This window comes from Dermochelys coriacea, chromosome 2 (assembly GCF_009764565.3).
Source record: "Dermochelys coriacea isolate rDerCor1 chromosome 2, rDerCor1.pri.v4, whole genome shotgun sequence".
NCBI classification, from domain to species: Eukaryota; Metazoa; Chordata; order Testudines; family Dermochelyidae; genus Dermochelys; species Dermochelys coriacea.
The window spans coordinates 1901906-1927557 of NC_050069.1; the positions used below are offsets into that span (position 1 = coordinate 1901906).

At 49.6% G+C, this 25652-nt stretch overlaps 1 non-coding gene across 1 annotated transcript; it reads right to left on the bottom strand.

Moving 5' to 3' along the window:
* Window positions 1-22579: 22579 nt before the first annotated feature.
* On the bottom strand, window positions 22580-22743 carry LOC119852360. Its single transcript, XR_005291628.1, has one exon. It is a non-coding gene; the product is annotated as a U1 spliceosomal RNA (small nuclear RNA).
* Window positions 22744-25652: the final 2909 nt, after the last annotated feature.

A 25652-nucleotide genomic window follows, 5' to 3' on the forward strand; every position in this document is an offset into this window, starting at 1 on the left:
TTTACCGGTCTTTCCTGCTTCATAAGGTGTCTCTCTAGTTGCGGAGGGGAGGAAAAGAGACGGTGGGGCGGGTAGTGACAGCTCAATTGGCCTTGATAATCAGCTAAGGCAATGGCGAACATAGTATCATGCATCAACAACTGTGTAATAACCATTTTGGAAAAGGGTAACAAAATCTGGTGCGGATCAGTCCCTGTCATGGTAGTTACTCTTTTTCGTGCTTGCATTATTAACATAGCTATAGCTTCAACTCTGGAAGTCACCGTCCGTATATTTTTACAGGGTGGAAATATCCATTCTAACCCTATTAACGAATCTCTATCCGTTTCATCCCATTGAAATAACAATGCTTCCAATACTGAATCCAAACTAAAAACTGCTACCACAAAGGGCAGATTTTCTTTGTATCTGCCCGAATAACCATTTCCAACCTTTTGACCAATTTGTTGTAATGCCTCCCGCTGTTGTACTGATAATTGTCGTTTATCCCCGGGACTTCTCCCCCCTTGTAAAAGAGGAAGGAGAGGGGCTATATCATGATTTGTGATACCACAAAGTGGGCGAAGCCACTGAAGTTCACCCAGTAATTTCTGAGCATCATATAGTGTCTGGACATGAGGTGAAAATGTCAAATGTTGAGGACGTACTGTACGATCAGTAACCTGAAGACCCAAATATAAAAAGGGAGGTTGGGTTTGAACCTTTTCCGGGGCACTACAAGACCTGCTTGTGCTAATTGGGAAGTAATCAATGCAATAACAGAGGGTTCAAAGGCTGTAGGAGCCGCAAACAAAAGATCATCCATATAATGATATATTTTCCAGTGGGGATACCTTGTTCGAATAGGGTGAATAGCCCATGCAACAAAAAGTTGACAGATTGTGGGTGAATTTTTCATTCCTTGAGGCAAAACCTTCCATTGGTATCAAAGGGCAGGAGCCTCATGGTTTACTGTCGGGACAGAGAAGGCAAAGCGTTCTCTGTCATTTGGGTGCAAAGGAATGGTAAAATAACAATCCTTTAAGTCAATAATAAGTAACGGCCATTCAGATGGGAGCATAGACGGGGCAGGTAGGCCAGGTTGTAAGGAGCCCATATCGACTATGATGGCGTTAATGGCACGTAAGTCCTGCAATAAATGCCATTTCCCTGATTTTTTAAGAATAGTGAATACAGGCGTATTCCATGGACTAACGGAAGGTTCCAGATGGCCGAGATTTACTTGTTCAGCCACCAATTCCGTTAACGCGACAAGCTTAATTGTTGGCAGCGGCCACTGAACAACCCAGATCGGCTCATCAGAACGCCAGGATAAGGCAAGGGTTGGCCGCTCCTCAGTGGCCGCTACTAGAAAGGCGGAGAGCTAATCGTGACTCCCCACTGACTTAAACAATCTCTCCCCAATAACCAAATAGTTGTATCAACAAGATAAGGGCGAACCGACCCCATCAATGTATGGTCAGTGACATCAGTAATGTTAATAAAGAATTCACTCAACATGGGATTACGTTGCCCACCGATACCCTGAAGGGGTGTGGTTACTGGCTGCAGTGGCCATGTCGATGGCCATGCATGCAGGGGCAACACCGTAACATCCGCTCCTGTATCAATAAGAACTCGGTGCTCAAAGGAAAAGCCATCTTGGCCTCTGAATTGAACTACACGCGTAGGACGGTCCCTTCCGATTGATAGAACAAATGCTGTCGTCAGTGGCGTAGAGTCTGAGGACCCAAACCCACTGGTCCCTCTCACCTGAGGTAATGCAGAGGGAACAGTCGCACAGAAAGGTATTAGCTGTGCAATTTTCGTTCCGGCCATAATCATAATGGGCAGGCAAAGTGCCCCTACCATAATTCCTATGTTTCCTGTGTAATCAGCATCAATCAGCCCAGGAAGCACAAAGAGCCCCCTAAGGGAAGAAGATGATCTGCCAATCAATAACACACTTAGCCCATGCCCCAGCGGTCCAGAGGCCACGGAAGGGACAAGTTTTACTTCATCATTCTCTAATGTAAAGTCGGTGGCGGTGGCCAAATCAACTCCGGCACTGCCGGCGGTTGCCCCGCGGAGGCCATCCAAGCAGCCGGAGTATTGTTTATCCTCACGCCCTGCTGGTTGGTGCTCCGCGAGGCGTTTCCCACCCCCTGCAATGGGGTTCCATCCTTCTTAAACCGAGAGCGGCATTCCGTGGCCCTGTGGCTGAATTTTTCACATCGATTACAGGTCCCAGGAAAAGGGGCAGGGGGTGAGCCGCTTTGCGTTTGTGCCCTTCTCTTTGGGCAGTTTCGTTTTAAATGACCCATCATACCACACTGATAACACGCCCCCTCCCTTCCCTTTCGCCAATTCGGCTTGGAGGTGTTCAAGGCTACCGCCAAGGCGCGTGCATGAATCTTTGCCTTATCCTCCTCCTCCACCAAGGGGGCACGAGTGCAGGCTTCAATCATATCGACTAGGGAGGCTGATTTTGGCAAAGTCACCAAAATCTTCTTACACGTGGGATTAGCATTTTGAAGAGCTAAATCTAATCCTAGCGCCGATCGGGCTTCTGGTGTTAAATTAGGGGCCCTATCCAATGCCGTTCTTAGACGATCCAAGAAGAGGGCAAAGGATTAGCCCATACCCTGCGTGATTTTTAAATATGGGGGTGTGTCGCTGTTAGCAGGCTGGCTTGCAGCACAACTGAGACAGTTGCTGGTAAAAGCATTTTATTTCTGATTATACAGTCATATATATACGATAGTTGTTTATCCTTTTTACAATTCATTATCCAATGTCCTTATCTTAGTGTTTCATTATTCTGCTGTGCTGGAAACTAGAAGTCGCTTCTCATGCCATTAGCTTTGTAGTGTAGCCAAATTCCCAACGTTTATGATCTTCTTTACTTCGTTACTCATGACCCGTGGGGTAGCTTTATGCTCTGCCAAATTCTGATATCTTCCATTGACAAATTCTTCCTTAGAACATTTGATAGTCTCCATCTCCCACAGTCTACACTGCCACTTCCAAATGCATTGATAACCAGCTAGTGACAGGGCTGGCTCAGAACATCTTTTGTGTCTACGTAACATGGTTAGTAGTTGCAGCAGCTTACTCTATCCCCCCAGGCTGGGAACCTGGCTGTTTTCCTGTAAGCAGGACCCAATGCTTTACAGTCTAGATAGGCTCCCCAACTCTGCAGGGGTAACTGGTCTGGCTAGCCTTTCAGCTTGCTGCACTAGGCCAGGATGTCCCAGACTAGGTTGCTGTAGGTGTTGCTCTGTATGTATGTCCTGTAGGCACTCTATTCACATGAGGCCCTGTGGGCAAGCTGCCCAGAATGCAACAATACAAATGCAACCAGCCACAAGGGTAGACATGGACATACAAAAGTTAAAGGAAAATAGCTGACTTAGCTCCAGTCTCAGAAATTAAAAACCTGGGGCTCTTTAGAAATTGTACGCCTCTAACTGTGTTGGAAGGAACAGTGGCTTAATGGCCCCTAGATCATCATAGGAGGGCTTGTAGGCTTCCTGGTCGCTTGTCTGGGGCTTGCATCCACCCTGGGGGTTGCACAGGTACCCTTTTGTCAGCAGTGGGACTCCTAAAATAAAATGACCCAGCAAGTAGTTACTGTAGCCAGAGGAAAAGCCATTCCCAGGGCTGGATTTTTACCGACATGGGAGAAATGCCTATGAGGAGAAGAAGAGGGGAGCTAGCTTAGAAAGACTGACCATGTGCAACTGTAAGGAATTGGAGGAGGGAGCAGGGCAGCACAAGAATATGAGATTTCAGGATGGCAGATTGGGGAATTAAGAAATCTAGTGAGAAGGGTGCACTGGGAGAAAGGATAAAAATCTACCACTTTAGAAAATGGCCAGCTAAAGCATGTGCAGTGCTCAGATGCTCCAGTAATGGGGGCCATAAAAGTACCTAAGTAGAGTTTGAGCCTTGATGCTGCAGTAAAGAAGACCTATGTCATTTTGGACTCCACATGTGGAGGGAGGTCAGGGCATCCTTGCCCCCTCTGGGCCACTAGCAGTCTCTTGGGAAGCCATATTGTTGATTGTTGCTTGCATGCTCCCTTCTAAACTGTTAGATCTTAATATGTCCTCCCATTGCACCTGGCCAGAATCCATCTCCTAATTCTTGCTGCTCAGCAATTCCATAACCTGACTGGCCAAGCAAAGTGAGGTCTAACACTCAACTCTGACATTGCTAGTCTGTTTATCTTCACAACATCCCTGTGAGGGCAGCGCTGTGCTATTATCCCCACTGTATAGATGGGAAACTGAGGCCCAGAGAGACAAAAGTGACTAAGGCCTTGTCCCCAGTAAAAAAATTCAGTCAACCTAAATTAGGTCAATGTACAGCCACCACAGTAATTACCGTGATGGTTCATGTCCACACTATGAGCCCCTGTCGGTGGTACATGTTCTCCCCAGGAGCACTTCCACCAACTTTAACTGTGTGGGGCATTGTGGGACACTGGAGCCCCTGGCCCAGGGATGTGTGGGTCAGGCTGTCAGCCCTGGGGTTGCCAGGCTCCCGCTGAGAGCCCCGTGAAGGGCTGACAGCCAACAGGCGATGTAAGTAAGGCGGTGTCTACACACACATTGCATCAACCTAATGACATCGACCTAAGCACTACGCCTCTCGTGGAGGGGGCGTTATTAGGTCAGTGTAGTGGGCAAGGGACATCAGCGGGAACAACGCTGCAGTGTTGACACTGATAGAGTTAGGTTGACACAAGATGCCTTACGTCCACCTAACTGTAGTTCAGACCAAGCCTAAGGAAATCTGTGGCAGAGCAGAAAACTAGACCTAGATCTCCCAAGTGGCACCCTTAACCATTGCACCATCCTTCCTCTCAAAGGCTAGCTTCTAGGTAACATTATCAGCCCTCGGGCTCTTTCAAGATTACAACCTCCCAGGTGCTCCCTCCGGGTGACTATGCTAGATATGAGCTGGCAGTACGGTAAGGCACGAATACAATACTGGGCTGCGTGTTACCAGACATGGAGAACGTAGCTCCCTACCTCACACCATGTGGAATATTGTGTTTAGGCCAGAGCCCCTTGGTACTGGAAAGATAGTAAAGAATTGGAGGGAGCTCTGAGAAGAGAAACAAAATTAATCAGGAGGCTGGAGGGGTCTGGTTTCTGAGGAAAGACTGGAAATGTGGTTCAATACATAGTACTGTGTGAAGGGATGGCTAAAGTAGGATGGGTGGGCATGAGGAAATGCTTCTAGTAGCTGAAGGGTGTAAACCCCAAGGAAGGAAAGGGATTATTGAGCACAATACACAGGGAGCACCCAGAGGGTGATAGGAGGAAATCAAGAAGAGGAACGTTGGGGCTGAATATTAGTCAGTGGGAACTGGGGATGCTCAGTGCCCTGGAAAATTAGCCTGAGGTGTTGCAGGATTGCACCCACTATCGGGGAACTTTTTGAAAAGGTTTTACATTTGACCTGTCAGTTGTGGCTTTTCCTTCATCATCCCGGGCAACCACGAGTAGGGTGACCACCTTTGAAATGCAAAACTCCAGCAGTTCTGCCACCTCCACAAAACAAGCCCAAAGCAACCCCCACCACATGGCAAGTCCGTAATCTCCCTCCCCCTTCAACAGCCACTTAATGTATCTACAGAGCTAACACATATCGATAAGATTGATGACATCATTTTCTTAAACTGCAGAAGTGGGAGCACTGCAGCATCTTTAGCTGGACACAGAAACTTTTAACATCAATCCCTTTCCTACTACACTGACTTAATAACGCCCCCTCCACGAGAGGCGTAGTGCTTAGGTCGATGTCATTAGGTTGACGCAATGTGTGTGTAGACACTGCCTTACTTACATCGCCTGTTGGCTGTCAGTCCTGCACGGGGCTCACAGTGGGAGCTCGGCCACCCCAGGGCTGACAGCCTGACCCACACATCCCTGGGCTGCGGGCTCCAGTGTCCCACAATGCCCCACACAGTTAAATTGTGCCACCGACAAGGGGTCATAGTGTGGACATGAACCATCACAGTAATTACTGTGGTGGCTGTACATTGACCTAACTTAGGTTGACTTAATTTTTTTATTGGGGACAAGGCCTTAGTCACTTTGTCTCTCTGGGCCTCAGTTTCCCATCTATACGGTGGGGATAATAGCTCAGCGCTGCCCTCACAGGGATGTTGTGAAGATAAACAGACTAGCAATGCCAAAGTTGAGTGTTAGACCTCACTTTGCTTGGCCAGCCAGGCTATAGAATTGCTGAGTAGCAACAATTAGGAGATGGACTCTCGCCAAGTGAAATGGGAGAACATCTTTAAATCTAACAGTTTAGAAGGGAGCATGCAAGCCACAATCAACAATGCGGCTTCCCAAGAGATTCCTAGCGCCCCACAGGGGGAAAGGAGGCCCCAGCCTCCTTCAATATGTGGAGTCCAAAATGACATAGGCCTTCTTTGCTGCAGCATCAAGGCTCAAACTCTACTTAGGTACTTTTATGGCCCCCATTCCTGGAGCATCTGAGCACTGCACACGCTCCAGCTGGCCATTTTCTAAAGTGGTAGATTTTTATCCTTTCTTCCAGTACACCCTCCTCACTATATTTCTTAATACCCCAGTCTGCCATCCTGAAATCTCATATCCTTGGGCTGCCTTGCTCCCTCCTCCAATTCCTTGCAGTTGCACATGGTCACTATTTCTAAGCTAGCTCCCCTCTCCTTCTCATAGTCATTTCTCCCACATTGGTAAAAATCCAGCCTGGGGAATGGCTTTTCCTCTGGCTACAGTAACTACTTCCTGGATCATTTTATTTTAGGAGTGCCGCTGCTGGCAAACGGGTTTCCGTGCAACCCCCAGGGTGGATGCAAGCCCCAGACAAGCAACGAGGAAGCCTACAAGCCCTCCTATGATGACCTAGGGGCCATTAAGCCACTGTTCCTTCAAACACAGTTAAAGGTGTACAATTTCTAATGAGCCCCAGATTTTTAATGTCTGTGACTGGAGCTAAGTCAGTTATTTTCCCTTAACCTTTGTATGTCCATGTCTACCCTTGTGGCTGGTTGCATTTGTATTGTTGCATTCTGGGCAGCTTGCCCACGGGGCGTCATGTGAATAGAGTGCCTACAGGACATTCATACAGAGCAACACCTACAGCAACCTAGTCTGGGACATCCTGGCCGAGTGCAGCGAGCTGAAAGGCTAACCAGACCAGTTACCCTGCAGAATAGGGGAGCCTATCGAGATTGTAAAGCATTAGGTCCTGGTTACAGGAAAACAGCCATGTTTCCAGCCTGGGGGGATAGAGTAAGCTGCTGCAACTACTAACCATGTTACGTAGACACAAAAGATGTTGTGAGCCAGCCCTGTCACTAGCTGGTTATCAATGCATTTGGAAGTGGCAGTATAGACAGGCCCCACGTTGACGCAATATATGTGTTAAGAAATCAGGATGAAGGTATGTTACGGCAGTTTGGACTTCACTCCTCCAATCCTGAAAGTCTCTGCATTGGACTCCCTCTGAATTTGGCACAATGAATTGAGGGTCAGCAGCTTGCAGACCTAGGCCCTGTGTTCTAGACACAGCGATTCCTAGGCTGCTTCCCCTTCCTACCAAGACGCAAAAACAACTCTGAGCCACCATTAAAGAAATATTGTGTTTGAATATATCTCCATTTGCCTGAAGCTCTGCTGGCAAAAGCAAAGCCAAGTCACTGCTGCAGCTCATGCGTGAAGCTTTAGTCTCCGGGCTCTTGTTAATGCTCCCATGAGATGTGCTGCTAACACCCTGTGCAAGAACTAAACTCTGAACAGGGGTTTAGTCTTGCAAGCTGGAAATCACCAAATTGAATGAACATGCTGAGTAAATCGGGCATTACATTTCTCCAGTCATGGCCTTTATTTTCATTTAACCTCAAATCGACATTTCTGTGAAAGGTACTAAATAGTCATTGCTACACTACAAACAAAATTTGTTTTGCCTTTCATACAGAATATTTACAGGAAAACAGAAAATAGCCATTTTAGGAACAGCAGCTGCATTTCCCAGATGCTAGACCTTTGCAGACACAGCCCTTGGCACAATTATTGCATCCAGCTGGGCAACAGGAGCAACAACCTGAAAAGATAAAAATCAAGACAAGATTATTGGAGATGCCAGACAAAAAAAACCAACAACCACCACCCTCCCCTGTAAGAATTTAAGTAAGTTCAACATGGATGAGACAAGGAACTAAAGCATGCTGTGAACTATACTTTATAAAATAGTAAAACTTCTCAATTGTACTGTTAATACATATTCCTCACAAAGGCCAGATACAAGTCAAGACTTGACAATCCTGAGTCATTCCCACCTTAATATGGGTCAGAATCCTTTTTCTGACCCAATGGCTTTCTTAAGAACACTCTACGTACAAAGAACAAAAAGCAAACAACTGGTTGCGGTGGAAAGAACAGAAGTTTTTACAAATTATACTTATGGAAAGGACACTGATTCCACCTTTCAGGCCCACACTTGCAAAGCAAGTACACAGTTTAAGAACAGAAGCCCTGCTTCAACAAAGCACCTGCTCATTTTAAAGCATATGCTTAAATCCATCCCCAGTCAGCAAAGCACTTGCAGCCTGCTCCCAACTTCCCACCGAAATGAAAGGCAAGACTCACCTTCCCTTTGATGGGCTTTGCAGCAGGCCCAGAAAGCAGAGCCCCAACTCCCACAGACAAAAGTTGAGCCCATGCTGAATTGTTATGCTACATCTGGGCCAGAAATTCTAGCTTCTATATTCCAGTTTCCATACTGCTGCCATGGAAGCCAGTGACCAAACCCTCATTCGTCTCAGTCTCAGCAAGGCGGGCAAACATACATTTTTAAAAGGGGGGGAAAATACTCACTCTTTTTGCAAGAGGTGCACTTGCATTTTTTGCATTTGCAGGAATCAGCACAGGTACAGGAGCGACCTGGTGGAGAAAGGAAGGGGAAATGAGCATCACACCTGGACTAAAAACAGGAGGACGATCACCAGGCAAGGGCTCAATTTTATCACCAGCATGAAAAAACCCAACAAGGGGGAAAGTCAATAGACAGACCATGGGCCCAAACCTCCAGGCGTTTTTTTAACCAGACCACAAAGGCTTTGTATTAACTTGTCCTGCTTATTCTAGTCTTTGATCTTGAGTCTGGACCTTGACAAGAAATAAGGGATTACCCCCCTCAGCGCCAGGCTTCATCGCAGTCACTTGCTTCCCACTGCTCTGCTGGGCAGAAGTTACCTCTAGGTTAGCCCTGGCTTTGAATTGGTCCCTTACCTGGATCTTAGAAAAGTCACTGCAGAAGCTTTTCCCCACGCCATGAAAATAGATTGGAAAGGGGCCTAAAAATGGGCTTCCCCCCGCTGGAGAAGCCAGGCCAGGGCGCCAAGGTAGAAGCGAGGGACATGGGAGCCGGGGAGGTGGGTTCGCAGGCTCCAGTGGCAGAGATTTCACAGCAGCCCCAGGCAGAGGCCGGAGCCGCTCCCGGGGGCGGGATCTTTCCCCTGCCCCGGCGCGGAGGGCGGCTGTCTCCCAGCGAGGGGGCAGCCGAGCCCCATAAGGCCCCCGCAGCAGCTTGGAGCAGGGTCTGTGCGTCCCGCAGCGGGGAGGAGTCACTCACCGGCAACACAAAGACAGTCCTGGGGATCCATCGCTCCCCGGGGGCTGCGGTGGCTGCTCGGTCCAGCGGAGCGGAGCGGAGCGGAGGCGCGGCGAGGGTGGGAGCGGAGCTGCCCGACGCCTCCTATTTATCCCGGCGGAGGCGTGGGAGCGAGCGCAACCCCCGCCCCCGCCCCCGCCCCCGCCCCCGCCCGCCGTGCACACGGGCCCCGAAGCAGCGAACAGAGCTGGGGGCTGCTGGCGGCTCCTATCGCCGCACGAGCCGCGTTGCGGGATTGCACGACGCTCGGGGGTGCCCCCGCCCCGAGCCGCGCGCCGCGTGCAAAGCCGGCCGTGCCGAGTGCCTTGCACAACGCTCGGGGGTGCCCCCGCCCAGAGCTGCGTGCAAAGGCCTCCGGAGTGCATTGCGCGGGGCTCGCCCCGCAGACACCAGGGCGCCGTGTGCAAACTGCAAACATCCCTCCCCCCGTCCCCCCGCACACGCGCTGCATTACACGGTGCGATTCCCGCACAGACCCCCCCCAGGGCGGTGAGCGCAACCCCCGGCCGCACCCGCCCGGAGTGCGGTGCACGGTGCGATTCCCGCATAGATCCACCCCAGAGCGCTGAATGCAACCCCCGGCCCCCTCCTCCCCAGGGCGGTGAGTGCAACTTGTATCCTTAATGTGATGGTTCTTTTATTTCCCTCGGCGGGACCATGGCACTAGAGGGCCTGGGGGGCACGCACGGATCAGGGCCAGCTCTAGGGTTCACACAGGTGCTGGGGGCCTGCCTCACCCCCTGCCTTGAAGTGGTTTCAATCATATGCAGGGTTTACAGTGCATTCAATGGCTCCGTTTCAATGGAAACGGGCCCGTTTGGGATCACCTCACCTCGCCTGCCTACGGGAGTAACAGGACTATGTGGGCCTGTGTCAAGACTATTTGGGCATGTGTCACCCTGGCCTGAACCCTGCGCCCTGCATGCTGGGGGTGCCAGGAGGAGCATAGTGTGGCCACGCACAATTTTGGCCCCTGTATGCTACATGGTGGTAACAATGGGAAAGTGCCAGTGGCAGCAGGGATCGGGGTTTCCACCATCATGTCATCTCACACTCTAACAGGGTTACATGGCAGGATGGTGAAAACACCAGGGTCCCGTTTGCACTACAACTTCAGGTGGTGTCTCACAGGTGGTGAATTATGCCTACCAGGCGTGCTAGTGTGCAATCAAGTGCCCTCCCCCTTCACTGTGGCACTATGAGCAAAAGGGTGCAAAATGGCAGATGCTTCTTTGGCCACCGACCCAATTGGTTGAAACCCATCAGCCATTAGCTCAGAAGCAAATCCACACATTTCCTGTCACACATTTACCCCAATTCTCAGAAACTGCAAAAATAACTATACAAGGTGTGGTGGTAAACCCAGGACAAACAGCTACAAAGTAGGGCTGGGGGTAATAATCAGTCCCAGAAGGTTAAAAGGCCCCTCCCTATCTATTGAGAAGAGTTAACCACAGGTTAATAAGGTTTAGCTGAAAAGGGGTTGCTAGAGAACCAATTAGGTTCAGCTGACTCCAACGGCTTGAGACCTTTTTAAATTCTCCCCTGTTAGGAAGGGATAGCAGTGTGAGTGCGGATACTTGCTAGCTCCTTCAGCAAGACACTGAACCTTTCCAGGAAGGGAGGCTGCATCCCCTTCCAGAGGGGAAAGGAGAACAGGCACAAGAGACTGACTGTGGAAATGTATAGCCTGACCCTGTGTCACCTAGACGGACTGCCTTCCCAAACCTGTGTCTCCACGGCTAAAAAGAACTGGGCCTGCTGAGGAGAACAAGATACTTTGCCATAAAGGTTATGAGCAAACCAGTGGATCTTTTACATGCCAGCAGTCGGGGTATTTATGTTTGCTCTGTTTGCATCCTTCAGGACTTTCTCTGCATTCAGAAACATTGGGCGGTGAGCGGCTCTCATTTCCTCACTATCTGTCATTCCAAGACCGTCTCCACATCCACAGGTATACAGTTTTCCTACAGGGAAATGAATCAGCCGTTTTAGCCAGGAGCAGAGTGTAGGAGTGGGCATAGGGCACAGACGGCAGGATTGGACGTAGAGTCTGAGTTACATTCACCCTGTTGTAAATGAGCTTTTATTCCACTGAGATCAATTCTTTAATGGACTGTGGTATCTTTACCCTCATGGAGTAGTACCCTCGTCCTCGAACGCTTACAGAGTAAGATGCTATTTGACTATTTGAGAACAAGTGCTTCACATGTGCTATGGACCCCTACCCAGAAAAACAGCAAAGCACATTTAACTTTGAGAACAAGAGAAATCCCATTGATTTTAAGAGTTGATCATTCATATTACAGTAGGATCAGGACCCTGTGGCGCTAGGCGCTGTACATCTACATATAAGAGACAATCCCTGTCGGTTAGAGACAAGACAGAGAAAGGGTGGGAGGGAAAACAGGCCCAGAGCGGTGAAGTGACTTATCCAAGGCTGTACAGCAGGTAAGTGGCAGAGCTAGGAATAGCACCTGCTTCTCCTGACCTTTAGTCCAGAGCCCCCATTAAGCAGACCACACCTATAATGTACATGTTCAGCATGCATCTCAGAGCTTTGCTGGACCCGTTCACTTGTATCACGTGGCCTTGTCTGGAAGTTGTAATTAATATACCCCAGGATTCCTTTTTGCAAAAACCTGTGCTGAGCAAAAGGAGAACTGATACACATAATACGCTTGTATCTGGAAATATGATTCACCTTATGTCATACATCCAAAGGATCTGTACTATGCCCCAGCATTTAAATAATGCTTTAGAGGAACCCCTTCTGTGTGCCAGCCCCTAAGGGGCCTCCCTCTTCCTTAAGGGTAGGCTATGTGGTCTCAATGCCTCTGAGACCAAGCCTCTGTGCTCCCACACGCCTGTTTCACACCGTGAGCTCTGCCCAGTGAGCCCAAGTGAGAGAGACGCCTGGATAGAGACTTTGACTCTCTTCAGGGACCAATGCACCTCGGCAAGTATTGGTAGAGCCCTGCATGGATATAAAATTGGTACCCACATCGATCCGCAAACATGGTCCATGGATATAGAGCATCTAGCCAGAAATCTGAAGGGCTCTAAGTATCGTCAGTGACACCTGGCAGCTTTTTCCAAACAGAGCAAGGTTTATTAGGCAACTGGAACATAGTCCATGCTTGCCGAGCCAGCATAATCAGCCGGCCAAGATGCTATGGAATCCATTTCTGGCCCTGCCTCTCTGTGTCAGTCCCAGGTGAGAGTCCATTGTCGAACTCCTGCAGACCCATGCTGAGCTCACATGTTCGGCCTGCCGGAGATTCCTGTGGATAGGTGTCAGTTGCTCAGTCCTTGGGGCATCCATTGTCTTTGTGGACCCTCCATTGGCATTGGTTGGTTGCAGCCAGCACTTTAATAACCCATTCGTTCAAGGCCAGTGACCCAACACCTCATCTCTCCTGCCATGCCCCAAGAGCAGATTTAACACTTCTGCAATGGGTAACGATGCAAAGTACAGAGGAAACTGAGGTACCCATAGGCAGCATAAAAATATTACAGAAAGTTTCTATTTCATCACAGCTTGTCTACAAAGCTCTCTGCAGCTGAATGAGGAGCTTGCGTGTTACAGCAAGGTGAGTGTGAGATCATTAAATAACCAGATGGGTAACAGAGTAGCAGCCGTGTTAGTTTGTATTCGCAAAAAGAAAAGGAGGACTTGTGGCATCTTAGAAACTAACAAATTTATTTGAGCATTAGCTTTGGTGAGCTACAGCTCACTTCATCGGATACATGGGTAAACATGGCTAATCATCCCAAAGGTGTTTAACAGCCACATACAGGAGCTTTAAGCAAGGTCAGGTAGTAAGAGTGTCTACAGCAGTGCTCACTGAGTGCATATTTTCTGATGAACATCACTTCGTTCTGCTTGGACAAAAGAGAGGGAAGAAAAATCCAAGTGTTTGCTTAGGTACCCAAGCAGTGATTGCGATTCACAACGCAGAGGACATGAAAAAAGACACACTGTACCAGGGATTAATTACATCACTCCCAAAGAGTTTCAAGGAGATTAACAGGAAATCAGACCTTTTCTCCCAAAGTCAGAGTATTGAGCCAACCCATAATGGGAAAGACGAACGGAGAAAACTCGCTATGTGGGAATTGCCATCAGAAGTCGAAAGGGCTTAGTCTAAATGCCAGACATGAGACAGGAAGGTTAGGAAGAGAAAGGGTGGAAAAGAATCTTAACTCCTGGAGGTGGAAGTTCCATTTCTCCAGGAGCAAATCACCATAATTGCCAAATATGCTAGTGTAACACAATGGGTGTAGGTTCCACTAGTTAGGATAAACATGTATTAGAGATATCGACCGTTGGCCTTCAGGGAGTAAGGCAGACCCTGCCTGCCTGGGGTTATTCAGAGTTAGTGTCCAATGGTTACAGTCAGGACCCTGTGTGTACTGTGTGGCGCAAGGTGTCACGAACTACATCTGTATTCCTCACTCGTGGTCCAGCAAGGGCTCCGTCTCCTCAGCTTTCACCTCTCGTGTGTCTCTCTCCCTTCTGATCAGGGTTTTCCCAGGCACAGTCCACTGCCTATACTGTGAATGCCCCAGCAACCCAGGCTACTCTCTGCTTTGTCTCCAGCGGCGATACACAGTGTAATTGCCTATAGTTGTAAGTTACCACACAGCTCTTTCTAAGCAAGCACATTTGTTCTTCAGGTGAAAGCATTACAGAGAAAAGACTTTACAACAATAAAAGAACCTACGTGCGTGCCAATAAGCTTACCAGAAATCACCCCCAACTTCAACTAGGGCTCTGGTAAGAGTCAGTGCTTCAAACCCCACCATGGGGGGGTTTTATGGTTACAAGTTCATAACAGCTGTTAGCTCAGAACAAGAGCCCCTGTGAATAGGTCAAGTCCTTCAAATCCGTCTCAGGAAGGATTGGGGCCTCCCTTGGTCAGACGGTCCTGTCCATTTGCTGGATCAAAAAGAAGGCCCCAAGTCGGTTTAAATTCAGATTTGTCCAAAAGCCCTTTGTTTGTCTGTTGGTCTCTAGGGAATCCAGTGTGAACCAGTATATGTAAGCCTGTCCAGGTGGGGGTACCTCTTGGGAGGTGAATTTGCCCAATCACTCCCCACTGTTCGGAGCTCCTGGGGGACTGCGGTCCCTCTCCCCCAGGGAATTAAACACAGACCTTGGCGTACAATGAAACACAAACTCAGGGGTGAAATTAAGTCGAGTGACTTACCGGTACTCTGGGCCAGCTCTGGTCCCCAGAAGGGGTGGGGCTGAGGGGGGTCAGAGCCAACCCACCCTGTAAGGTAAGTGCCCCCCTCCTTCATGCTCCTCCTCTCCCTGCCCGCTCCCCCACCGGGGTAGCAGCAGCAGCACCGGGCTCTGGGTGCTATTTAAAGGGCCCAGAGCTCCCCTGCTTCTATTGCCCTGGTCCTTTAAATACCCCCGGAGCCCTGGAGTAGCGGCGGTGGGGCTCCAGCAGCTATTTAAAGGCTCTGGGTGGTAGAAGCAGGGGAGTCCTGGCCCCTTTAAATAGCCGCCAGAGCCCACAGCCGCTAACCTAGGGCTCCAGCAGCAGGGCTCTGGAGGAAATTTAAAGGGCCTGGGGCTCCAGCCACTGCTAGGAGCCCCAGGCCCTTTTAAATTGCCCCCTGGGGAAGCCGGGCTTCCCCAGTACGGTGCACCAGCTCCTGCCAGTAAGCTCTACTGGGGCGTACCGGCTTACTTTCACCTCTGCATAAACTTAATGTAGTCAGGTCTCCCAAAGACTTTACAGAAAATTGCCGTATCTGTCATACAGCGATCACAAATTCTGCAGCCAGGATCTCTCCATACATAATACCCATGGTTAATGTGCTACAAAACTCCATCTACAATATAACTACCATTACTATTTGTCCCAGATGTAAGGTCCCAGGTCACCGTTGAAGTGGAGGTGTTGTGCCTTGTGTGGGAAAATGATGGATTGATCCAAGTCTCACTGAATGCTGCCAGAAACTGTGTCAAACTGGGTGACGTTGACGATTGATTTAATGACTGTAATGTCACAATAAGCCTGTTGATGTGCCCCTCCCCCATGGCTGTTATAGACATTGCAGTTTTTAAACCAGAGGCTGGGGGAAAGCCAACAGGTACAGAGGAGCATGTGGTTTGGACAGAGACATCCTTAGACAATTTCCATTAATAGATCCTCCCCTATGTCCTAGTAATGAGGAGAGGATGGAAGATGATAAAATACAGGTCGGATCTGATTAGAAACAGACACATGAAAAAAAGTCTCATTCAATTAGATCATGAGACAGGTACCAGCCCGAGGGGAACATCTACCCTGCTAGTTTTACCCCATAGTACGAGCCCTGCACGCCTGAATCAGTTGACCCGGGCTCTGAGATTTGCTGCTGCAGGCCTTGGGATTTTTTGCAGTGTAGACATAATCTCACAAATCAGTCGGCCTCGGGTCAGCAAGCACTCAGGACCTGGGTCTTAAGACCCTGCTAAGGGGGGTGGGTTCAGCAGTGACTTGGCTGGACCATGTAACAAGCGCTCCATTGCCAACTGCAAAAATCCACTTCTACCTTCCCTGAGTATATGCACCCACCACCCCATTCACTCCGCAGCCTGTGTAACCATTCAGTGCTAAAATATATACACCGCCATCCTGCACTCCTGCTCAGACCTCTATAGGTGTCATCCTGCTACTTCTTCCCTGTTTTTAAAGCCAGTAAACAAGCATCACTCTTCCCTCTCAGGTTTCAGAGTAGCAGCCGTGTTAGTCTGTATTCGCAAAAAGAAAAGGGGTACTTGTGGCACCTTAGAGACTAACAAATTTATTTGAGCATAAGCTTTCATGAGCTACAGCTCACTTCATCAGATGCATTCAGTGGAAAATACAGTGGGGATGTACAACAATGTACAAAGTCCTGTTTCCTGGAACACAGCAGTAATCAAACAGCAGGGAACAGTCCCTTTGCTCACCATCCCAAGTCCCTTTCCTGCCAGCCCTTAGCCCAAAAGCTCTCTCTCTAGGCTTTTGCTTTGGGACACACTCCCAGTGCTTCTTCTGGCTGTATCTTTGGCTTTCTGCTGCCTTTCTTCCAGTTTCTCTGGTGTTTCTCCTGCTTCACTGACATGACAAAGACATACAGGAGAATGAACCTGATAGTTACAAATGCCTCGGGAATAGAGGCTGTTTGTAACTCTGAACAAAAGGTTGTGGTGGTTCTTTCAAAAGTTTACAACTGAACATTGACTTAATACAGCTTTGAAACGTTAGTATGCAGAAGAAAAATGCTGTTTTCCCCTTTTCTTGAAGTAGTTTACATTTAACACAGCACTGTACTGTATTTGCTTTCCCCCCCCCCCCCTTCTTTCTCTGCTGCTGCCTGATTGTGAACTTCCCGTTCCAAATGAGGTGTGTGGTTGACTGGTCAGTTCGTAACTCCGGTGTTCATAACTCTAAGGTTCCATGGTATCACATCAGTCCAATCAATCCTCAACCTCTGAGTTTATCAGCTCATTGTAGAACCCACCTTCAGCCGCTTGGTTCAGCTTTTACTCCAGTCCCGCATGTGGCTTTGTTTTGGATGGAGGCCAATATTGTTTCAGCTACCTGGTTCCATACAGGAGCTTAATAGTTTCTTACATTTGTCCCAAAAGACAGGCAGCCGTTACACCAACCAGTTTCAATAGGTTTAACTTAAGATAAAACAATTAATAAAAAATATTTTCTCATTTAAAAATCCTCTAGCCACACTTTTTAGTTGGGGTTACATTAAAAATGGCTGGAGTTTGAAAATTGATATGGTCTTAGTCCTCAGTGAGGGTTTAGAAAGAAATATAGTCAGCAGCCCATTCTAGGTCCAAGATTTAGGGAGACGCTGTGTGGTGACACTAGCTGATGTTACTTAGCTGGGAAGCTAGAGAGAAGTACAGTATCTGTTTGTGTCCAGGAACCTCAACAAAGAATCCCTTTTATAATCATCACTACTGAATCCTGCTTCTTCCTTACTGTGAGAAACACTCAAAGGAATATGCCTCTTAACTAGGCTGGACTATAGGAACCTGTTGGGTTGTTGGCTGGATACCAACTAAGGGCGGAGCAACTGAGCTATCAGGTGTATCTAATAAGAATGTCCTGCAGCTGGAAGACGTCCATAGAAATATCAAAACTCAAGATCCACTGAGGCTGAAACAACAAAGCTTGGAGTGGCTGAGGATAAATAAGACGAATCAGAGAAAGGTTCTCCAGAGAATAAAGGAGACGGACTTTAGTGGAGGAGTGGCATATTGTACTGACTGGGTGCTTTTAGCGTTGACCTACACAGAGGGGTTTATGGAGTCCTGCACATGCCACTGCTGAGACATGGCACAGGATGACCCTGGCATCACGTGATGATGGGGGAGATGAGCACTGGGTTACAGTTCTGCAATTACAGAGGAAACGGCTCCTGCTTAGTTGCACAACTCCATCCCACTTCCCAATTCTGAGTCGGGTAGGAAGGGGTAAGGTCACATACATGGAATGTGCTGGAGTGCTCCTTCTTCTATCCGTGGGTGGCTGTGCGTCCGCCCATGAGAAGCGTTCACATAAGGCAGAACAGCACAAGAAGTAGGAAGTTGTGACTGAGGAATATGGGAGAAATACAACTTAAGAACGGCCAGACTGGGTCAGACCAAAGGTCCATCTAGCCCAGTGTCCTGTCTTCCGACAGTGGCCAATGCCAGGGGCCCCAGAGGGAATGAACAGAACAGGGAATCATCAAGTGATCCATCCCCTGTCACCCATTCCCAGCTTCTGGCAAACAGAGGCCAGGGACACCATCCCTGCCCATCCTGGCTAATAGCCATTGATGGATCTATCCCCCGTGAACTTATCCAGTTCTTTTTTGAACCCTGTTGTAGTCTTGGCCTTCACAACATCCTCTGGCAAGGAGTTCCACAGGTTGACTGTGCGTTGTATGAAGAAATACTTCCTTTTGTTCGTTTTAAACCTGCTGCCTATACAAGATCATTGGGACCCCATTATGGCTCAAATAGCTCAGCTCTGTATCACTGCTTGCGATAGATGACCGTGATGAGGGAGCATGATAGCAGGTATTCAGAATGGACGGAGGTATACACACTAGCCTCTGCCAGGTCCATATTATACTCGGAGCATAATCCCACTTTATCACAATTATTGCTTTGCATAGGGCCTGATCCTTCAAGTGCTTCCAGCTCGCCACTGATGCAAGCAGGAGTTCAGAATGCCTAGCAGCCTCCAGATTGTCTCTGGGCTGGTGTGGCGAAGTCCCACGGGGACTAGTCTACCTGGAAAGTAAAGCAAGCAGGAGGGAAAAGATAATACAGTGATTCTTTGGCCTCTCTGGGCGGGGCCCACACTGCGCCCCGGTGCCTCCCCGGGCCTGGAGGAGGGCCAGCCCCTGGCCGGCTGCAGTGACATGGACTGGGCGGGGGGTCAATGGTATATAGCACCCACCTCAGGGGGGTCACTGGTATATCACGCCCACCTCGGGGGGGTCCCTGGTATATCACGCCCACGTCGGGGGTGGGGGTCACTTGCATGTCGCACTCACTTTGTGGTGGCACTTTGGGGGGTCACTCACGTATTGCACTCACCTCGGGGGGGGTCACTCGGTATTGCGCCCACCTCCGGGAGGGTCACTTTTGTGTCACGCCGACCTCGGGGGGGTCACTTGTGTGTTGTGCCCATCGTCGGTGGGGTTACTTGTGTGTCGCACCCACCTCCGGGGGTTCACTTATGTATCGCACTCACCTCAGAGGGTTCTCTCGTGATGGCACCCATCTCCGGGGGGGTGTCACTTGTGTATCACGGCCACCTCTGGGGGGGTCACTCGTGTGTCACACGCACCTCAGAGGGGGTCATAGAATCATAGAATCATAGAATATCAGGGTTGGAAGGGACCCCAGAAGGTCATCTAGTCCAACCCCCTGCTCAAAGCAGGACCAAGTCCCAGTTAAATCATCCTAGCCAGGGCTTTGTCAAGCCTGACCTTAAAAACCTCTAAGGAAGGAGATTCTACCACCTCCCTAGGTAACGCATTCCAGTGTTTCACCACCCTCTTAGTGAAAAAGTTTTTCCTAATATCCAATCTAAACCTCCCCCATTGCAACTTGAGACCATTACTCCTCGTTCTGTCATCTGCTACCATTGAGAACAGTCTAGAGCCATCCTCTTTGAAACCCCCTTTCAGGTAGTTGAAAGCAGCTATCAAATCCCCCCTCATTCTTCTCTTCTGCAGACTAAACAATCCCAGCTCCCTCAGCCTCTCCTCATAAGTCATGTGCTCTAGACCCCTAATCATTTTTGTTGCCCTTCGCTGTACTCTTTCCAATTTATCCACATCCTTCTTGTAGTGTGGGGCCCAAAACTGGACACAGTACTCCAGATGAGGCCTCACCAGTGTCGAATAGAGGGGAACGATCACGTCCCTCGATCTGCTCGCTATGCCCCTACTTATACATCCCAAAATGCCATTGGCCTTCTTGGCAACAAGGGCACACTGCTGACTCATATCCAGCTTCTCGTCCACTGTCACCCCTAGGTCCTTTTCCGCAGAACTGCTGCCGAGCCATTCGGTCCCTAGTCTGTAGCGGTGCATTGGATTCTTCCATCCTAAGTGCAGGACCCTGCACTTATCCTTATTGAACCTCATTAGATTTCTTTTGGCCCAATCTTCCCATTTGTCTAGGTCCCTCTGTCTCCTATCCCTACCCTCCAGCGTATCTACCTCTCCTCCCAGTTTAGTGTCATCTGCAAACTTGCTGAGGGTGCAGTCCACGCCATCCTCCAGATCATTAATGAAGATATTGAACAAAACCAGCCCCAGGACCGACCCTGGGGGCCCTCCGCTTGATACCGGCTGCCAACTAGACATGGAGCCATTGATCACTAGCTGTTGAGCCCGATGATCTAGACAGCTTTCTATCCACCTTATCGTCCATTCATCCAGCCCATACTTCTTTAACTTGCTGGCAAGAATACTGTGAGAGACCATGTCAAAAGCTTTGCTAAAGTCAAGGAACAACACGTCCACTGCTTTCCCCTCATCCACAGAGCCAGTTATCTTGTCATAGAAGGCAATTAGGTTAGTCAGGCATGACTTGCCCTTGGTGAATCCATGCTGACTGTTCCTGATCACTTTCCTCTCCTCTAAGTGCTTCAGAATTGATTCCTTGAGGACCTGCTCTATGATTTTTCCAGGGACTGAGGTGAGGCTGTCTGGCCTGTAGTTTCCCCGGATCCTCCTTCTTCCCTTTTTTAAAGATGGGCACTACATTAGCCTTTTTCCAGTCGTCCGGGACCTCCCCCGATCGCCATGAGTTTTCGAAGATCATGGCCAATGGCTCTGCAATCAATCCGCCAACTCCTTTAGCACTCTCAGAAGCAGCGCATCTGGCCCCATGAACTTGTGCTATCCAGCTTTTCTAAATAGTCCCGAACCACTTCTTTCTCCACAGAGGGCTGGTCACCTCCTCCCCAGGCTGTGCTGCCCAGTGCAGTCGTCTGGGAGCTGACCTTGTTCGTGAAGACAGAGACAAAAAAAGCATGGAGAACATTAGCTTTTTCCACATCCTCTGTCACTAGGTTGCCTCCCTCATTCAGTAAGGGGCCCCCACTTTCCTTGACTTTCTTCTTGTTGCTAAGTATCTTATGTATGCCTGAGGACTGTATGTTGGAGAGAGTTATGTGGGAAGTGGAGGTTTGAAGTGGGCCTTTAGAGGCAATTTAATGGAAAGGCAGCAGAAAGTCGAATCGCAGGTTTTTAAACAATCCTCCGACAACACACAAAAAAGCTCTTGTCTAGTTCCTCATTCAAAATTAGAATAAAGTTACAAGCAGATTTCATCATAAATGAAGTAAAATCCTAAAGATTTCAGAACACAAACTGCTATAAGGAGACACAAGGGAAGCAATACAAAGTCAACCTTCTCACGCAGAAATGCAGTTAAACTATTTCTCTTTTTTTAACCAGCAGAGTCTCCAGGGACAGTGCCCTTCTGTTTGGGGAGAAGGCTCCAGAAGAGAGTTTCTCTTGTTGGCATAGGCCATCCACCTCCCCGACAGGTGAGAGCGAGGTTGACAGAAGAATTCTTCCGTCCATGGCCCGGACTGATGTAGCTGTGCCGACTTACGTTCCCCGTGCAGACCAGGCCTGAGGGTTGGTGCGTGCTGAACAGTTAAGTCAAAATAGCTCCGTCCGTCAGGGGTGTGTAAAAGGGAAACCCACTCCTGGGCGACACGGCTACACCGACCTAACCCCCAGCATAGCTAAGGGCATTCGGGGAGGCGGTGGGCCTAAAGCGACAGAAAGACCTCCTCCACCATGGGGTTGTGCCAGCCTAGTCTCTGTAGCACAGACAGGGTTGCAGCCAAGAGAAAGAACAGACAGCAAAAGCCAAACCGTCCCCAGGGCAGGGGGCGAGCCTGCATGTTAAATGAGGGGACCAGGTGAGACAGGCATTTTTGACAGGCCATCCTCCCGTCAGAGGAGGAAGAGCCCAAGAAGGAGGGATGGGCAAAAAGCTGCAAGCAGGGAAAGAGGCAGGGCAGCCAGGCAGCTCCCCATAGGGCAAAAGAAGGCAGTGGTCCAAGGCCCCCAAAGGCAGACTAGCGAGTAGGCCCGATCCAAAAGCCCAGGGAAGGAAGGGAAAACAACAAAGCAGCCGGCAGCCCAACCTCCAATTAACAGAGCAGCCGAAAACACAGATTGTTGTAAGCTAAAGTTTCCAAGCGCGCCAAGGGCTACTTGCAAGCAGTAGAAAAGAGAACAAAGCAGCCAGGGAGCTCCCCTTGAGCCGAGACAGGGCGCAGGGGCTAAGCCCTCCTGGAGGAACGTGCGGGACAAAGCTGTGGGTAAAACCTAGCGTGCTCTGAACAATCCTCCCGGAGCTTTTCTCTCTGCCTTTGACCGCGTGTCGGGGAGAGCGTGAACGCAGCCCCCCACTACCACAAATGGTGCAGCTGAGTTTCCCACATTTGGGGAAATCGCAGGGGTCAGCACACCCGCAGTGCAATGGATGAGCCTCACCCTGGGAAAACCACTTTCGTGATCATGGTATCTCCCCTGCCAGGTAAGTATGAGTTCCCACTGCCCAGCTGCCACCCGCCCGCACTCGCCCCGCACTCTCAACCCACGGTGAGGCCCGCCGCACCCTGCCCGCCGACCCCGCCCACACTGACCCCCACTGCCTCTGCAGGGGCCGCTCCCCCCCGGCAAGGGGGCCGAGCTGTCCCCAACCTCAGTAACGCGCCAGTGTCTGGCTGCCCTAGAGCCGTAGCTGGCCCGTCCCAGGGTCCAGGCTCCCGGAGAGACCCAGGAACAGCCGGTATCATGGCCCCGCCTCTGCCGGGGGTGGGGGAGATGCTGCGTTTCGCTTCCCCCACCCTAGAGGCACGAGTGACCCCCCCCTGAGCTGGGTGCGATACACCAGTGACCTCCCAGAGGTGGGTGCGACACACGAGTGACCACCCAGAGGTGGGTGTGACACGCAAGTGACCCCCCCTAAGGTGGGTGGGACACGCGAGTTGTAGAACTGATCAATGAAATTTTTTTTTAATTGTTCACTTTATTAATATAACTTCATAAGAAAAGTTTTATGAATGAAACTACATTCATTCATAAAACCAGGTACCCCAATAACTAGCTAATTGAGTTTCACTTTCAATCCAATTTCTGCTTAAATCACTAAAACTTGCACGGCTTCAAGATTGTAACTTCTGCTCCCTGTTTGCCATTCCTTACACGTGTCCATGTTGTAACCCATTTTAAAATGCTCACTTCATTTTTACAAAACCCTGCTGTAATCTGATTCGTGTACTTTAGATGTGGGAATGAGGTATGGATGGATGATGGCATCAACCTCCAGCCCCAGCCTGTCCTGATGAAATAAAGTGTAAACACCAAGGGCTGAAGATGCAGACAAAAGCCGTGACAAAGCAAGAAGAGTCCACCCTGAAAAGAAAAGAACAAAAGTACAATTGAAGAAACATCAAAGCCAGGTCCTAGGCTGAAAGTCATGTCTGCAATTGATGGGTGATCAGTCACACCGAACCCAGAGGCAGCGTGACACAGCAAGACCTATAGACTCTGGATTCAAACTAAAGCCTACAAAAAGGATGGGTGAGATGGAAGACTTTGGAGGGTAACATTCTGCTGCCAACATGGAAGGGCATCGGTGCCCAACAGAGACCCAGCCCTTCCTTGTGCCCGGCTTTCCTGGCCAATTAGCCGCCACAAGCTGCGAACCCAAGCCACGAACTCAAGCTACATTCAGGACTGGTAACTATACAGCAGCTGTAGAACATTTGGGAGGTGTGTGTATGTGTGTGTGTGTGTATACATACATAGGTATTAGATATTAGTTATTGGTCATAAATCAAATTTTGTTATAATAAACATGACAACTTGTCTTGTCCCCTGAAACGATCCTGTGCAGTTTTGTCCATGTAACAGAGTGACCCCCACCCCCGAGGTGGGTGCGATATGCAAGTAACTCCCCCAGAGGATGGTGCGATACACCAGTGACCTCACCTAAGGTGGGTGCGATACACGAGTGACCCTCCCAGAGGTGGGTGCAATACACCAGTGACCCGCCCCGGTAATGGATTTGATACATGAGTGACCCCCCCCGGAGGTGGGCGCGATACATGAGCGAACCCCCCCGAGGTGGGTGCGACACACAAGTGACCCCCCCGGATGTGGGTGTGACACATGAGTGACCCTCCCCAAGGTGGGTGCGATGCACCAATGGACCCCCCGTGGTGGGTGCGACACACGAGTGACCCCTCCTAGGTGGGTGCGACACATGAGTGACCCCTCCGAAATGGGTACGAGACACGAGTGACCTCCCCGAGATGGGCACGACACACAAGTGACTCCACCCGAGGTGAGTGTGATACGCGAGAGAACCCCCCCAAGGTTCTCCCCTGAGGTGAGTGTGATCTGTGAGTGACCCCCCCGAGGTGGGTGCAACGCACAAGTGACCCCTCCAAGGTGGGTGCGACACACGAGTGACCCCCCCCGAGATGGGTACGATACACGAGTGACCCCCCCGAGGTGGGCACGACACGAGTGACTCCCCCCGAGGTGAGTGTGATATGCGAGTGACTCCCCCAGGTGAGTGCGACTTGTTATTTCGGTCTTATGGGCATTCTTTTGGGACAACATGCCTCACTCATTCCTTTCCTCACTAATGAGTGCCCATTAAACCTTTCCACTATCACGTAGTCTACATATGCCACGTATGCCCCTGGGAAACTGGTTTAGGAATGTTACAGCGATCTTTAAACATTGTATTAGGATTATTTCTTGTGTCCCTAATGCTCAGTGAATGGGAAGGAGAGGGAACTAGTGCTTGCACTCTGGTACTGAAAAATAACAATTCCCACTTGGCTTTTCATCAGGAGATCTGAAAGCACTTGACAATGGATGTCAATATCGTTATCTGAAAAGAGTTATACCTGGGACAAGAAAGGCAGGGGAGAGTGTGGATGTAGGCTGGCGGTGAAAGAGTTACGCTGAGGATGAATGAGAGGGAAGAGTGATGCTTGTTTACTGGCTTTAAAAACAGGGAAGAAGTAGTAGGATGACACCTATAGAGGTCTGAGCAGGAGTGCAGGATGGCGGTGTATATATTTTAGCACTGAATGGTTACACAGGCTGCGGAGTGAATGGGGTGGTGGGTGCATATACTCAGGGAAGGTAGAAGTGGATTTTTGCAGTTGGCAATAGAGTGCTTGTTACATGGTCCAGCCAAGTCACTGCTGAACCCACCCCCCTTAGCAGGGTCTTAAGACCCAGGTCCTGAGTGCTTGCTGACCCGAGGCCGACTGATTTGTGAGATTATGTCTACACTGCAAAAAATCCCAAGGCCTGCAGCAGCAAATCTCAGAGCCCGGGTCAACTGACTCAGGCGTTCAGGGCTCGTACTATGGGGTAAAACTAGCAGGGTAGATGTTCCCCTCGGGCTGGTACCTGTCTCATGATCT